General features: G+C 42.1%; 3 long non-coding RNA genes across 3 annotated transcripts; 1 reads left to right on the top strand and 2 right to left on the bottom strand.

The window, feature by feature from the left end:
* Positions 1-2269: 2269 nt before the first annotated feature.
* LOC119562611 lies at positions 2270-3106 on the bottom strand. Its single transcript, XR_005221903.1, has 3 exons — positions 2951-3106; positions 2742-2885; positions 2270-2677 (listed from the first exon to the last, which is right to left on the bottom strand). It is a non-coding gene; the product is annotated as an uncharacterized LOC119562611 (long non-coding RNA).
* Positions 3107-4983: 1877 nt separating this feature from the next.
* On the bottom strand, positions 4984-6107 carry LOC119562609. Its single transcript, XR_005221902.1, has 3 exons — positions 5834-6107; positions 5555-5779; positions 4984-5491 (listed from the first exon to the last, which is right to left on the bottom strand). It is a non-coding gene; the product is annotated as an uncharacterized LOC119562609 (long non-coding RNA).
* Positions 6108-6486: 379 nt separating this feature from the next.
* LOC119562612 lies at positions 6487-7105 on the top strand. Its single transcript, XR_005221904.1, has 3 exons — positions 6487-6630; positions 6690-6849; positions 6913-7105. It is a non-coding gene; the product is annotated as an uncharacterized LOC119562612 (long non-coding RNA).
* Positions 7106-14580: the final 7475 nt, after the last annotated feature.

Genomic DNA, 14580 nt, shown 5'->3' with positions numbered 1-14580 from the left:
TTTCTACCTGTAGATTTGATCTAGTGATATTCCATAGTCATCTAAGATTTCTAGAACTTTGTTCTTCATGTATATTCAAGTGTGAGATTCCCCGAGCTCAATCATGCCTAAAGTCTTTACAATAATCTCGGTTTTTGCCAGGCTTGCGTGGACCATTTTGCAAAGGTCTTGCGCCTACAGATTCATGTACTGACTACACATTATTATCACTAAGATCAGAAATAAGCGTGCTAGCGATAAGAGAGGATAGTTAACTAAAATCGGAAGAGAACAATAAATAAACTCAGGAATAAGTATTATAGGGACAGAAAAGTTTTGGAGAAAGTTAGCTATGCGAATCCACGGATGGTGTTGTTGGTCGCGTATGGCCCTCCCAACCTATGATAACCACCTTAAAGCATGGCTTCGGTGACCCCTTTGATACCCTACGACCGAGAAATTATCAGCTTAGTTCAGTTTAATGATATTTAAAGATCCATGGTTTTATTTCTGTTCGAAAAGCTATTTAATCTTCCGTAGGTAGCGATACAAGTCATACCTAATATTTATAAAAGGAACTTAGGGTATTTAGACAATAAGGCATAGGAAGGTAACATTCATGTTATGACAATGTGTATTTAATAGATATAAATCTTAACTTAAAGAAATAGTTTTTAATGGTTATAGGTCTCCTGTATTATTTTTGCTCTAAAAACTTCTTCAAGGGACATTTTCTAAGTTTATCAATTCATGTTAACAATAGGCGATCCTAATTTATATTTAAATTCATTTGAAAATGGCTAATTAATTCATAGAGAATGCAAATAACTCATAGTATTTTATTTAATTAATTGTTTTAGATCGGGGGTTATGTTTAAATTAATTTCGTTCACTTTGCAGATCGGCGAGAAATGTGAATAAAGTAATAAATATGTATGATTAGTTAGTTGAAGATCGATCTCCGGACGGGATGGGTTGGCTGTAATTTAAATTGTAGCGATATTTCTCGCTGTGAAGAATTTGAAGAAAAAAATAAACTTTTCTCTGATTTCTCTTAGATGCACGAACGATTAAAAAAAAACAAACTTTGTAACCCGTTCCGAATTCATCGTACCTTCTTGAATGCTTTACAATAACAAATTTTTCATATAAACCTAAAAAAAACCTAGCTCTTAAATTAAATTACAGCTCCTCAGCGTGCATTATCTCTTTTAACCCGATCGACTTGTTATTTTCTTTAAATTTGTTAAACATAACTACCGCTTAACATGGCGTTGCCACTTGAGGCTTTACGAAAAATTATTGTTTATTTATGACTTACATATCTTTGATTTCTTTGATTTTCTTTTCACATTTTTCTTTAGATTCGGTTTCTCAAAGCGCGTTGGTTGTTATACGGGGTTAGGACTGATCCAGTAAGAGACAGAGTTTTTATCTTAAGCCTAGTACTCACATCGACGAAAACCGCGAGCTAACCATAGGAGTGAGCGAGAGGCAAACAGGCGGCTAAAGGTTTTCGTCGGGTCTGTTTTTCAGCGCGGTACTCAGATGAGCTAAGGAAATACCAGAAAAAATACCAGATTTCGCGAGTGAATTTTCGATGAACGCCGTTAGCCGCGGCCCAAAGAATAAGAAATTTAATCTTTGGCGGTGTTGGTGCAGAAGCGGTGGGGAATTCAAAAATTAAAAATGGAAGAAAAACACCCAAAACGGCTAAAGGTCAGTGCAGATGAAAAAGGATGCCTAATCCAAGCTGTTGCCCATTATTGTGGGACTTGACCGACAGGAAGCAGTACCACAACGGGTCAAATCCGCAGAATAGTTGAAGCGCTGGAGGAGATCCACTAGAAAATGCCAGTGGGATGGAACATGGAACATCGCTCGATCTCCGACGAGCTCTTCATTGAGGACTCCTCCTTCACCAGCTACTTGGCAGCTGGTGATGGAGCGGAGATAGAGGATGCGCCGGCTTCTATAGGGAGGAGGAAATAAGGTCGCCCGCAAAGGGACAGCTGGAGGAGCCATTACCAGCCATTATTAACCAGCTCGGAGCTGGACTACAGATGGCGCGGGAAAGATGGCGAAGCATCCGTGGGACGAGAAGGAAGCCTTAAGCTTTTAATTTACATAAATAAAAACATTCGTTGAAAATTTCATTTATTTTTATTTTAATTTCTTTGTGCACCAGCAGACTCTCCTTTTTAAAAATGCTTCAATTGATTTGTTTTCCGTTTGTCAACAAACCCAGCTGCTTGACAGTAAGACCATGCCACATGCATGGCGGGTGAACTTTGAAAACTTCGGCCACACTACAAAGAATAAGATTTTTCGACTAGTGAAACTCTTAGCCGATCTGAGTACTAGGCTTTAATCAAGGTTAAGCCCGGTTGGCCAGTGTACCACGCTAGGTTAAGGCCGTTCACACATGCAGCGCTTTTACACGTAAACGGGCTTAAATCCCTACATCTGCGGCAGCGATATTCCACTCGGGAATCTCCCAGACGGATTCGCGCACATCCTTAAAACTCGGCTGGTGTGCGGACGCGCGGCATGATGGGCATCGGAACAGGTTATATAGTCGAATTAAACTGCCAACTGGTCCGCTCTGCAAATCTGCACTTCGGGTACGATATGCCTAGCCAATAAGCAGGTGTACTTCAGGGCACTAATTTCTAAAAATCATTCCTCGCGGGCCAACCTGACGATTTTGCATTTAAATTAATTACGGATAAGGCAAAATACGGGTCTCAAAAAAACCATACCTGACGATTGTGCCCCGCGATTTTGATTTTGGCATTCGTGAGGCGGTAAGTCCTCCAGCAAATTGGCCGAACCAATAAGATGCGCCTTTGGCGGCAACTTGTGGCAGCATTGACTGGGGTTTCCACCCGGAATTTTATAAGTACCTGTAGTGAAGTTTTTTTGGAGGTTAAACACGCACCAATTTCTAGACAAATGCACTCGCACTTACTTTAAATTTTTTCGCTGGCTATCCTTTATGGCTGGCAGCCACACCGATTGCTGAATCCCACTCAGAAAACTGGATGCCACTCAAAGAATACTGGACGCAACTCAGAAAATATATATCTCGGGCTTTTAGCCTTTTAGTTGAAATTGAAATTTTGACTTGCTGGCACGTCCGTTTCTCTCGCAGGTTAAAATAAGAAGAACGTTTTTTTTTTCGGAAATATATACCATATGACGACCGACAGGTGTCTAAACTAGAACTTTCCAAGACCACCCTGGCTCAGCTGTTCAAAAATATCGAAATATCGAATAGCCGACACAGGTGGCCACACTAGGTCAAGCTTTGGCTTAAGCGGGCCCTATATAGTAGGCTTTCAGGCTGAACCTAGGTTCGCCAGTCGCTACAGGCGCCGTTACACACTCATTGATAATGTCCATATGTTTCGTTGTTAAATGCCGTCTAAGGTTTGTTGAATGATTGCCGGATAATTTAATACAAACACTACAAATTGACTTGTTCTCTTCCAAATTTAATTTAAAGAATTAAGCCCAGTACTCAGATCGGCTAAGAGTTTCACTAGTCGAAAAATCTTATTCTTTGTAGTGTGACCGAAGTTTTCAAAGTTCACCCGCCATGCATGTAGCATGGTCTTACTGTCAAGTAGCTGGGTTTGTTGCCAAACGGAAAGCAAATCAATTGGAGAAATTTAAAAAGGAGGAGTCTGCTGATACACAAAGAAACTAAAATAAAAATAAATAGAATATTCAACGTATGTTTTTATATATGTAAATTAGTAATTTAAAGCATCCATCTCGTCCCTGCGCCACCGCAGTCCAGCTCCGAGTCCTAATAGGCATATTGTACCTTGAGAAAGTGGGAGCCTTATTCCTTATCCCCTATTTTCCTCCTCCCTATAGAAGCCAACGCGTCCTCCAGCTCCGCTTAACCTGCCAAGTAGCTGGTGGTGGTGGTGTACGGAGTCCTAATGGATAGGACGTCGGAGATCATACTACTAGTGGTTCTGCTAAAAAGATACTTCTATTAGTACAACGTAGCCAAATTCTTTCGACCACATATAACTTTATTTGCGAGGACACGCCCGGCAGGATGACCATGTAGAGAGCGAAGTCCCACTCGGCATGTTCCTTCCCACTGGTATTCTCTAGTGGATCTCCTCCAGCACTTCAACTATTCTGCGGAATTGCCCCTGTTGTGGCATTGCTTCCTGTCGGCCAAGTCCCACAATAATTGGCAACATCTTGGATTAGGCGTCCTTTTTCATCTGCACTGACCTCCCTTAACCGTTTTTAGGACTTTTCTTCCATTTAAAATTTTTAAATTGCTTACCGCTTCTGCACGAACACAACCAAAGATTAAATTTCTTATTCTTTGGACCGCGGCTAACGGCGTTCATTGAAAATTCACTCGCGAAACCTGGTATTTTTTCTGGTATTTCCTTAGCTCATCTGAGTACAGACCTGACGAAAAGCTTTAGCCGCCTGTTTGCCTCTCGCTCACTCCTATGGTTAGCTCGCGGTTTTCGTCGATGTGAGTACTAGGCTTTAAACTCCAAGAGGAAATTGAGTTAATTAATCCGGCGTTGTCTTCGCGAGCTGAGCCTGAGGATAAGTGTACAGCCACAAAATATCTTTATCAGGGGTATCACAGAAACCGGCGACAGATTTGGGGACGGTTGGTTTGGAAACAAACCCATCAAAACCGTAGGGGTCACAGAAATTCGAGCGATTTCCTTTTTTTGTTGCAATTGGAGTCGAATGGGAGGGACCTTATCGATAGGTTAGGTCGATAGGGCGATAGTTGCAGCAGCGGGATGAGCCTGGCGGGCAATCTGGCCATTTGAAGATTAATGCCGGTTCGCTCTGGGATAACTTTAAATGGACCCATGCATCCAATGACCCAATTTTGAGAGAGGCCATGTAATATGGCGGGAGGTATGAACGATGATCAGCAGATATCGAGATAGTCGCGGCCATACTGTCAAATCAGGTAGATGCAGCCAGACGTGAAACTACAAATTTTTTTTTGTGCTTAAAATTAAGTAGCAGCCGGGGTCCCAATACAAAGGGCCCCGGAATATTTATTTGGAGTTCGACTCTAGCCCGACTTGGCTGCCCAGCAACCGGTGTCCGTTCGACCCGTACCAACGACTAGCCAGAAAAGCCTTGCACAGTCGACGCCGACGACATCAAGCATTTCCCGGTGAGTCCGTTCCGGTGTACCGCGTCCTCCTCATCTCGGGAACTTCCAGCGGTCACATCGCGGCGCTGAGAAGTATCGCCATTTTGTCTGGCAGCCGAATCTCGGACTGCCATTGCACAACTCACCGGAGAGCGTGTGGAGATCCGTATCGCTGCTGGCCTCCGGCGAGAAGTCTTCCCCCCGGGCTATCATTGCCTCCAGGCCCGGCACAATAGTGGCTGAAATTTAGAAAAAATAAATACATATATATATTGATATCTACTTCCCTGTTTGTGAATTTATCCGGAGTTAGACCCGAGAGCCTTATTTGTCCTCGTTGTTTGCCTAAAATTTAAAAGGTCGTGAGCATTAGTTTTAAATGGTATAGCTAACAGTGCAGTTACGTACCTTTTTGGCCTGTCCCTTCTTTTCCCTTGGAGCTCCTCAGGATTAGGTGACCATACAAGTGCATCGCGTATGTTCCTTTGAGGGCCGCGTTTCCATACGAGCTCTACCAATACATGACTGGTAGAGCACAGTTTTCGCGGCGCCTGTAACCTTTTCCAGCAAAACCAATCCTCTGCTTTGACCGCGTAAATATTGAAGTCGGCGGCCAGGTTTCGGTCTTAAAGGCTGAGGAACGATAGATCTGTTAGGAGGAGCATGTATATAAACGATTGTACTTACGATATTTATTAAACCTTTGTAATACCCACAATGTGTGAGTAAACTTTCCCAGTGGGGGAGATGGAACCGCCTTAGTCGCGAGGAGGGGGCTCCTGCCGACAGAGAATGGGTGGTGCCCTGCAGCATCTTGAGGGCTTCCATGGTTGGGTGGGAGCGCTTGGCTAAGTCACCGATAGCCACCAAATGTAATCAATTTTTCCGTCAATATTTGTAAATATTTGTTTTGTTTACGTTTTCTTGTCATTAGTGATGACCGATAGCGTAGTAATGTGAGACCGTGAAGTTATCGATATTTATGTTGCGAACTGTGGCATTAGGGGTACTCTGCCCTGAGAAAAGACTGAGCTAGCGGCACTGCCACCGAAAAAAGCAGTTCGTAACATTTTCGGAAGAATTACCGAATGACCAGGGCTGGATACATACACTAAATATAGAATATTGAATAATCATCGAACTTTATTTGACTTATTTGCAATAATCCAATCCAAAAGGTTTTAAACTTAATTTATGCTATTTTTGCAAAATTACAAAAAGAATTTAAAGCGCATATTGTACAAAGTAGAAGAAAAAAATGAATAATTTGAATTACCCGCCAGGCTACATACTGCAGCCCTGAACAGCTGCTGAATTGGTTTATTTACATTTGTAAATTGTCAAGAATTTTAAAAGCAAACCAAAATGCAATCTGCACGAATTCTTGCTCTAGAGTAGTTGCAAAGACAAAAACTTCGAGAGGCAAGAATGCAGAGGAGAATCCTTAGAAGCTCCTCCGATTTTCTTTCGCAAACAGATGGAACGTAAGATAATTTAAAGTTTTACTTTCCGCTGGAACCTTAAATATTGTTGTAACTTTTAGGTTTCGATACAATTTTCGTCTTGATAAACAACATTAAAGCGGTCGCCCCGAGTAAATCCTTTGGAAATGTCGATATTTTCGCGAATGAATCGCAAGAATATGGCGGCAGCTTGTGCTGCTGACCCTGAAAATAAGCAACGTTTATTAGCTTTTTGCAAAGGTGGCATGTTTTTATAATTTTTCTCAATACCTACAACTTCTTTTAACATGAAATTTTTTCCAGAAATAATAGAAATAATTCGTTAACACAACATTTCGATAAGTTCTCCGAAAATTGATATTTTAAAGTTCGAGTAAATTGGTATCACTGTCAGGCTGGACGGTTTGCAGACGGTTTTTTTAGCTAATTTTTTCAAGATGGCTTATAAAATGCTTATTTTTAAATATAACCCGATGTATATATAAAAATTGTAGTATGCAGATAGTTCAAAGATTTCATTGTTGTTGTTATTGTTGTTGTCTTAAATAAAGTTCAATTCTTGGCAAGTATTTGTAACTTAGCTTACTTTATCAAAACGTCTGTCAAAATACGGGAGTTTTAGAAACCGTCATAGATAGCGATCCAACTCTTAGCGAAACTCATGGTTCAGCTCTACAAAATTTTGTTTTTGGATGGATCGTATCAGGTCGGTGCAAGTCTTCACACAAGTCTTCCACATGACGTTGGTCACTGATGAAATTCCGACTGAGCCTCATTTCTTCATTCCATATCAATATGTGGTCAGACCGCGAAGTTCAATCACTAAACTTAGAGTGGTTTTCGATGCATGGAGTAAGACAAGCTCTCAAGTGTCATTGAACGAGTTGCTCATGATCGGACCAACTATACAGCCGTGTCTATACGCTACATTACTAAGGTTTTGTCTTCGCAAATACTCTATTACAGCCGATATCGTTAATATGTACAGACAGGTGGAAATAACTGAATCCCATCGTAATTTGCAACTAATAGTTTGGAGACAGTAAATGGATGAAAAATTTCAGTTCTATCGTTTGAATTCCATTACATACGGAACGGCCTGCGCACTGTTCCTACATTGCAGTTCCACAATTGAGTATAAGCGCCCAATCATCACGAAGTCGACTGCGACGTCGGCAGAGCAGCCAGCGACGCCGGCAGAGCTGAGCGCAACTGCGGCAAAGAGACGCGCTCTCAGTTGGGGTCCGCAAAGAGAACGCACAAAAGGTACTTTTGGGCTCTTCCTCTCTCGCCATGTCTCAGCTGGAAAAATGCAGGTGAAGGCAAGGAGGCTCAGCAATTAAAATATATAGACTTTTGTGCACCCTTGCCTTTTAAATAATGCGACATTTTTTTGTAAATGTTAAAACAACCAATTAAAATTATATGTTTGGGTTTAATAATATTTGTATATCTTAAAAAAATGTATATGTTTATTAATAAAATTTATTATTATTAAAAATATATTTTTATATAACGATTTGCATAGTCGGATATGTCTATAAATACCCTGCTTTTATGTGCAAGGTGCATAGACCAAACGGGACATGCCAAAAAACAGAGCAACAACGGACTAGCGGAATCGTTGTTGTTGGTGTTTGTTGTTTTCCTGGAAGGCTCGCGCCTTTTTTCGTCTTTTTCACTTGAGTTTACTTGTGTGAAGGAATTAGAATTTCCCGTAATTAAGGTAGTTAAATAAAATAAGCCAGTGGTTTAAAAGTGATACCTATAAGATTCACAGGAAAGTCTGTTGCAGACCAATATTTATTTAAGCAATGAGAGTAAAAACAAGTTAATGTATATTAAAAAAAGGAAAATACAAGATTCCCAAGATTATTAACGAACTTCTACGTTGATGATCTTTTGTAAGGCGCGGATACAATCGAAGAACTTACGTCAATGTGAATCGATTTAGTTGAAATCTTAGACTCGGCCGGGCTTGTTCTCTCGAAGTGGGCAACCAATTGTGAGCGACTGATAGATCTTAATCAGTCTACAGATGTATCTGTCAGGGAGCACGATGACACAAATGCGTTGGGGCTCATTTGGAACCCAAAACATGACGTCTTTAAGTTTTCTTCGCGAGAGATGTGTAAAAGCTAACCAGCCAACAAAAAGATCTATGCTGTCCCTTACTGCTCGCCTATATGATCCTGTCGGGCTCATTTGTCCTGTTGTCACAAAAGCCAAAATTCTCATACAAAAGATTTGGCTTCTTAGGTTAGCGTCTTTAGCCTTCCGCAAAAATGGCAATCGATCACAATTGGGTTAGAAGAGTTGAATATATTGAAAATTCCAAGGCATGTGGGTACGAAAAAAATACCGCATGTCAAATACACGGCTTTGCGGATGCCTCAGCTGAAGCATACGGATGTTTCCTGTACATCCGCGTCGAACATCCACATGGTGTAAAAGTTAAATTGCTTACTGCAATATCAAGAGTGGCACCTCTAAAAACAACGTCGGTACCAAGACTGAAAGAAGTTTATCCACTGATCGACTCTCCAGTTGAACGAGATGTAATGTGGTCTGACTTAGAAATCGTCTTGTATTGGCTGTCAACCGCGTCAGTGAGATCCAAGAGATGACATCATCGGCAAGTTGGCGCCATGTACCCACTGATAGCAATACAGCTGACTTTCCATCTCGGGGTTGTACAGTCAATGAATTAATATAAATACATTCAACATCTGCATCAAACAAACTGTCATGCAGGACCCAGAGCATTGGTTGGTCTTATTCGTCAAACAATATGGCTCATAAATGCTAGGCGCGAATGTAGCGAGATCGTAAGACAATGTGTACAATGTGTATAATTAGTAAATTACCAGCCGTTTGACAGGTACAAGGCCGTTTGCAAACAGTTTGGTTAACTTATTTGGGCCGACTCGAGTATCGTTAGGAATTCGTGGTTAGCCTCCAATCAAGATGTATGTAGCTATATTCATTTGCTTCCTGTCAAAAAACGTTTACCTTTAACTTTTAAAAGATCTTACCGCTAATACATTCATCCTGTGCTGATCTAGATTTGTCGGACGACGCGGACCCATCGAGAAATTTTATTGCGATAATGCCAAGAGTTTTTCCGGCTCGTCTCGCATCGTACATGATCTTATGATCAAATTGGAAAACCATACGGACGTTATAACAGCATTTGGAGCACCTCGTCTATTCGAATTCGTCTTCATCCCTCCCAGGGTCCCACATTTTGGAGGTCTGTGGACGGCAGTCGTTAAATCGGCTAAACACCTTTTTCTCCCTGCTGTGGGTAATGCGTTACTTAAGGAAGACGAGCTCCAGACGATCATCGTAAAAGTTGAAGCAGTGCTGAATTCGCGGCCGATCATCACTGACGGCTCAAGCCCAAACGATGGTGAGGCTTTAACCCCTGGGCACCACCTCGTCGGGACTAGCTTGGCGACTTTGCCTCCAGCATCCGCTCAGGCAAATGTGGAACCGAATTTATTATTTCTTCAGCGCTGGCATCTGGTGTCTGCGTTAAAACAACGCTTTTGGTAGGATTGGTAGCGGGACTACTTGTTAAGCTTACAACAACGTGTGAGGTGGAATAAGGAATCGCCAAATTTAACTGCTGGGACCGTTGTAGAAATTCAGAAGGACAACCTGCCAACTCAGACATGGCTTTTGGGCATCATCACTGAAACGATTTCAGATGCTGATGGAAAGGTCCGGGTCGCCATTGTCAAAACTAACAAGGAAGAACGCTATAGTCGAGTACCTTGACTTTCAGATACCCGTTACTCAGCTAAAGGGACCAAAGAGAAATGAAGATATGCAAGCAGCAAAGTGAGATTGAAATGCGCCACCTACCGGCGATAGACAGACTTAAGACTTGATTTTTTTTTGACCAATCGATAGGTATTGACGAGGCTAATACATTTCAGTTAAATTTTTTTTATCTAGCGTGCAAATTGTGGGCGCCACAGGCTTAGGCGGTTTGTGGGCGTTGGAGTGGGCGTGGCATATTCGCGTAGCAAACTTGCGCTGCGTACAAGGCTACGGAATCTAAATCTCAGATCCCAATTCTCTATCTTTGGTAGTTTCCGAGATATCCACGTTCATATTTACGATTTTTTGAAGTTTGTGGGCGGTTTGTGGTGGTTTAAGTGGGCGTGGCAAACTTGTTGTTGGGTCAATCGATAGGTATTGATGAGAATAATACATATCAGTTAAAATCTTTATTCTAGCATCAAAACTGTAGGAGCCACAGCTTTGGGCGGTTTGTGAGCGTTAGAGAAGGCGGGGCACATAGCTAAAACAAACTTGCGCTGCGTAAAAAGCTCAGGAATCTGCACGCCAAATCTCAATAGCCTAGCTCCTATAGTTTACAAGATCTAAGCGTTCATTCGGACGGACAGAGGGACATGGCTAAATCGACTCGGCTAGTGATCCTGATCAAGAATATATATACTTTATGGGGTCGGAAACGCTTCCTTCTGCCTGTTACATACTTTCCGACGAATCTAGTATACCCTTTTACTCTACGAGTAACGGGTATATGCAATAAGAATGCACCATTACCGGCCGATGCTTAGTCGTAACATAATTATAAGAGTGGTATGGCAGGAAAATACGTAGAACTTGATACTTCGGCTACTTAGGTATGAGACGGGGCATAGCAAGCTGAGAGCAAATAAAATAACCCCGAGCTGCAAGATCTCTACGTATGTTCCTTACGAGCTTGTTCGTGGAAAATGTTTGAATTATACCGCCTAAGATTGTTTGCGCTCATTATCGCTCTGTTAAATACTCGTTATTGTCACTTGCTGCATCGCAGCTGCGATTGAAAAGTAGAGAAGGAGTTATAAAAGAATTTTGTGAAGGAAGGTTGATTCGTTCTTATTGGGACCATAAGTTGCTGGCCTGAAACAGGCATTTTCGCAGTTTGAATATTTGGAGCAAACAAATACAAATTTTCAATTAAAGGACCATCAAGATTGCCCAATATAAAAATTGAGTCTTCCGTAATAGACCTGCTTTTCGTTATTGATACTGGAACGGATTTCAGTATTATCAATAAAAATGTCTGCCACCCGAAGTGGAAAACTAAACACGATGTCCAAGTAAAAGCAATGGGAAACATTATTAAAATACAAAATCCTTGAAGGTTTCCTTTATTCAAGGAATTACAAATAAAACAAGAAAGGAAGTTAACTTCGGCAAGCCGAAGTTTGTATACCCTTGCAGCTATAATTATTAAATTTAAAAATACAAAAAATGATATTCCCAATAGTATAAGATAATATGTCAAAAAACACCGAAGCTATAATTTGTTTCATATTATTTTCCCACCAATTTTCCGATCGTTCCTATGGCAGCTATATGATACAGTCGTCCGATTTTGATAAAATTAAATTCGAAATTCAGAACTAATTCAAAAATGTTATTTCCAAGCGTAGGAGGTTAGGGCGGCTGTCGGACTATGGTCCGACATACTTAGACCTTTATGGGTCCATTGTGATACCGCATGATCTCGTTTTTCTTTCTCTAGGGCCCCGTTTCTAGTATTAAGCTGATCAGCATGTCTTCCACTTGGAAGATTTTATAAATGCACTTATGTTTTTGAGATTAATCTCCGATATTTCGGTAAGATCGTCGATGAAGGGACTTCCTAAGTGTTTCAGTCTGAGTCTGCATAGGGCTGGGCCGAAGCAGAGAAGGTGTTCTACCGTTTCCACTTCTTCCTCATCCCTACAGCTTCTGCAGAAATCATTTTGCGGGGCTTTTAGCCTGCCTGCGTGTGCGCCAACAAGCCAATGGCCTGTAAGAGCTCGAATCAACATTCCACACTCTGTGCGGCTGAGTTTGAGTAATTCCGAGGTTTTTTTGTTGTTTATCACAGGCCATGTCTGGTGAGAGATACGACACTGTGGTGCGTTTTGCCAATGGGTGTTGGCTAGTGTGTTAAAGTAGTTTTTATATTTAGCTTGCAAGTTGCCATGGGCATACCGACATTCTCCTCTCCAGGGAGGAGAGGCTTGGTGGTGCCCTGCCTGGCTGACTCGTCCGCTATGCAGTAGCCTACGATGTCCCGGTGACCCGGAACCCATATTAGGCTGATATTAAACTGATTTGCCATCTCGTGGAGAGATCTGCGACAGTCTACGGGAGTTGGTGTCGAGTAGATCTATTTAATTGCCGCTTGGTTATCACTATATATGTTTAGGTGTCCTCTTTGGAGGCTTAAGTTCCCTAAACAGGTTAGTGCTTCTTTAATAAAATTGTTCGAAGTATACACCTCCGCCAACGTGTCCTTCTAATTTGGAGCCATCTGTACAGAAACAGATTGCGTCCGTCGTGCCCGGTCGGCCCTGCTCCCATTCCTCTCTATCTGGAATCAGGGCCTCAATGGGTGTGTGACTATATTCAATGGATTTGCAAAGATCCGTGATCTTCGGAACCGATTTATCATGCTGGAGAATTTTAGCATGGCCATAAAATCCACTGCCCTGTGTCCCTCAGTCGAATAGCTGCCGACTTGGCCCTTTCCATGCCTTCTAAGTCCAGGCTAGGGAGGTGCAAGATCGCATTCAGCGCTTCATTCGGGGTGGTTCGAAGGGCTCCACTAATACACAAAGCCGCCATTCGCTGTACTTTGTTTAGAGGAGTCAGTATGCATTGTTTGTGCAGGGCGGACCACCACAGAGCCACTACGTACAGTAGGATTGGCTTGACTACCGATGTGTATATCCAGTTGACTATTCTAGGGGACATGCCCCATCTTAGCCCTATTGCTTTTTTACAGGAATAAATTGCAATGGTCGCTTTCTTGGTTCTCTCTTGGTTGTCTAAGGCCCATTTGAGGCTCTTATCTAGAGAGATTTCAATTGCTTAGAATGTGTGGGTTGAGTTGTGGAATTTTGTATCTATTTGTAAATAGAACAAGTTCCGTTTTCTAGGGATTTACCCCAAGTCCATTCTCTATCGTCCATTCCGATAGTATTTTAAGTTTAGCTGTCATAAGATCGCAAAGAGTTTGTGGATATTTTCCATTAAAGATGATGGCGACGTCGTCTGCGTATGCCACAACCTTACAACCTCCTCCTTCCAGAATCCGCAGTAGTCAATTTACTGCGATATTCCTCAAGAGGGGTGATAGTACACCTCCTTGCGGGGTGCCTCTGTTGACTAGTCTAGTCTGGGTTGAGGTCTCTAGTGTGGCTGTGACCATTCTGCTTATCAGCAATTTATGGATTAGCCTCACCCCCTAGTTCTGTGAGAGATTCTGTTTTAGCAGTGGGGAGCACGTTATTGAAGGCTCCCTCTATATCCAGGAAGGCGATCAGTGTGTATTCCTTGATGCTGAGTGATTTCTCGATGCTGCTTACCACCAAGTGTAGCGCCGATTCGGTTGACTTACCTTTGGTGTAAGCGTGGTGTGCTTCTGATATTTGTGTCGGGTCTACGGTGGCCCTTATGTGTAGGCTTATCATTCTTTCAAAGGTCTTAAGCAGGAATGATGTTAGGCTTATTGGCCTAAAATCCTTTGCTGTGGTGTGGGTGGCCTTCCCTGCCTTGGGAATGAAAATCACCTTAGTGTCTTGCCATGCTGTTGGTAGTTCTCCTACCGCCAGGATGGAGTGGAAGATTTTTTTCAACCAGTTTATGGCTATTTTTTCTGCTTGTTGGATGTGTGTCGGTGTTATCCCGTCCGGTCCCGGCGATTTGTATGGTTTAAAACTATGAATGGACCATTTAATGTTGCGGTCTGATAGGAGTGGATCTAATTCGATTCCCTCTCCTACTCTTCTTTCTGGAGGATGACCTGTTTGTTGGCTCCCCGGGAAGTGAGCAGGTTCAAGGACTCTTTACTGAAGTCTGACCATGATCCATTTGCTTTTTGAAGATAGCCCAAAGGCGCGGCGGTCTTAGAGAGTATTTTCCTGAGCCTTGCGGCATCAGTTTTTTTTT

The sequence above is a fragment of the Drosophila subpulchrella genome, unplaced genomic scaffold, assembly GCF_014743375.2.
Source record: "Drosophila subpulchrella strain 33 F10 #4 breed RU33 unplaced genomic scaffold, RU_Dsub_v1.1 Primary Assembly Seq72, whole genome shotgun sequence".
Taxonomy (NCBI): domain Eukaryota; kingdom Metazoa; phylum Arthropoda; class Insecta; order Diptera; family Drosophilidae; genus Drosophila; species Drosophila subpulchrella.
Note: the sequence above shows the minus strand (reverse complement) of the source record. Positions and strands in the feature narration are given on the sequence as shown.